This window comes from Aphanomyces astaci, assembly GCF_000520075.1.
Source record: "Aphanomyces astaci strain APO3 unplaced genomic scaffold supercont1.61, whole genome shotgun sequence".
Lineage (NCBI taxonomy): Eukaryota > Oomycota > Saprolegniomycetes > Saprolegniales > Verrucalvaceae > Aphanomyces > Aphanomyces astaci.
Window position 1 is genome coordinate 22803 of NW_009798324.1, and position 2838 is coordinate 25640.

Below are 2838 nucleotides of genomic sequence, written 5' to 3' on the forward strand. Positions count from 1 at the left end.
GCTCGAAACGCGGCCACGGACGCCTCTTGGTGTGCTTTGGACTTCATGGACAGGCCGGGCTGTGCGGTATACCATTGGAGGTACTCGCCCACCGTGTAGTCTTCCGGCGTTTCTGGCACCCATCGATCGAACTCGTCCTGCTGCGCCTCCGCCAACGCCACGATCTTATTCGCCAATGCCAGCCGTCGCTGATGAGCGGCGTCTTGGCCTGCGCTGCTGCTCTATTAGCCTTGTCTGCCTGACGATCAGTCTGCCGCAAGATAGCCGCCTCGCTCTGGATCTCCGCGTTGCGACGAGTCAAAGACAATACCGTACTTCGTATGTTAAAGCGATCACGATGTTAAGAGCATCAAGTGGTACATCCTACATCTTTCTATATTTATCACCCAAAGTGGATATATAATGTTTTGAGGTAAATGGTCAAAAGTTTGCCTCACGGAATTAATTCCTCTCAATTCAAATATATACGCTTCTTGGTGTGCTTTGGACTTCATGGATAGGCTAGGCTGTGCGGTATACCATTGGAGGTACTCGCCCACCGTGTAGTCTTCCGGCGTTTCTGGCACCCATCGATCGAACTCGTCTTGCTGCGCCTCCGCCAACGCTACGATCTTGTTCGCCAATGCCAGCCGTCGCTGATGAGCGGCGTCGTTGGCCTGCGCTGCTGCTCTATTAGCCTCGTCTGCCTGACGATCAGTCTGCCGCAAGACAGCCGCCTCGCTCTGGATCTCCGCGTTGCGACGAGTCAAAGACAACAACGAAGACCGCTTCTTCTTCCCGGCTGCTCCTGACGTAGGAACCATGGCAGCAAGTTGGAAAATGCCCTACCCAGAGAACCACAAATCGACGATCTTACCAACTGGCCGAAGTCAACTCATGGTCGCCTCTGATTGGCTGCCTGACAGAGTGATGGATTGAGACTACAGTCAGTTCCCGTCTGAAGACTGTTGTCCGACGGACTATTCTGACCGATTATTCCCTTGCTTTCCGAAATATTTCGTCCAATCATCTGCCCAGTCTGCGATATTATGTCCGTCCAGTCTGAGACTACCAGCGCCTGGTCGCGGGTGCCGTCGTACATTTTGTCGTGGCCTCGTCGTACCGTGCTCCATGACCACTCATTTTCACGCGACCTCCTTCCGGCTCCTCCATCTGCACCACTATCCTCGGCTTTGTCGGTTGTCAGCGCCAGCATCACTACTTTTGTGACGACGAAAACCGGCTACGTGCAAACTGGACCTTTTACCCATTTTGACCTACCCGACACCACCTACCAAACTCCGTCGATTCATTTCTAATTCTACGAGACGGTCGAATCTTCGTCGCGGGACTTGTGACGGAGCTGGAGCATGCGCTTGTACTACTATACCACATCGTGGTATTACTATCGCAAAGGTATATTATTCGACGGGCCGACTACCATCGAATTCGACCGTCTTGCCTTTTATTCTACAGGACCTTTCCCCAAAGGTCGTCAGCTTTAGCTAGTTTTTAGATAGTTCACTTTTACATTTGCCTAACATTGGATCTACTTCTTTCTTGCTGTGTTCTTCTTGGCGAAGCCGAGAGTATCCGGTCCTGAAGTCCGAACCCCCGGACCTTCGTAACTTTTGTGCGTCTAACCCCTACGACCGTCACATTTCAATGAGGTTTATATGGAACTTTGTATGGTCAGCCTCACCTCTTACGAGGGGTTAAGTGCATCTCAGGGATAGGTAACCACTAGCGATGGAATTAACCCCGGAGATTAAGTATGTACTCACCGGGGGTAGGACGGAATCCTAGGTTGCAGGGCTACGGGCGAAAAGGTGTATCCGGATGTATAATTCCCTCATTAAAACAGTATTTCGGGTCAAATCAACTGTGGATTTGTGTTAATGAGGGAATTATTCCAAGAACATGAAGCCGAACAAGGCATTACACCCTCAATTAAAGCTTAATAATATACCAGATGTATATAATTAATACTTGAAAATAATTATAAATATTAATATTTAATATTATAACGTAATTTATTTATATCTTTATAAACTTCTTTATTTTTATCAATACTTTTACTTTTATTATTAAAAGTACTTAAAATTTCATTAACTATATTTTTTAAAAAATTTGTTTTCACTACGTAGTATTGGTCAGTCTCATAATTTGGTACCGTATCAATAATTGAAGCATTACTGTACCTGGAAACTATGGAAAAACGTTCAATAATCTGGATACCGTTCAGCCAAGAGTGAAAACCGTTCAAGCAATATTTTTCCCGTAACCCTGTAACCCCGGGACTTCGTCCTACCCCCGCGTGCACATACTTCGAAGTATAATGCTTAACCCCTAGTATGAGTTGAGGTGGTCAGAGTACAAAAAATATGCTTCACTAGAGTTTATTACTTTCAACATTTTCAGTCTTGGCTGAACGGTATCAAGAATTATTGAACGTTTTTCGGGGTTAGTCATGACTGACCATTGGACATCCGGTGACTTTCCGTGAATTCATTCGCGTTTTTCCGTGATGTAGTCAGATTTCTAGTCAACAATCAAATCAGCAATGGGCGTCAAGAATTTGTACTGTACAACTTGGATGGGCTGTCTTGCAGCACCTTCTCAAAGTGGTGAATGGCCAATCAACTCTCTCGCATGGTGCATACTAAACCTTAGTATCAGTAGTACGTTAATTGTTCAGCAGTTGAGGTAAAATGGAAATAACCCATTAGAAACTGAATAGTACTTATTACTAGATCAGTGATCGAGGTACTGACCAAATACTCGATCTCCGATTTGATGTAGCGTCTAAAATTTACATACTAATTGAATTCCGAATTATCATATTACTTGATATGTAAT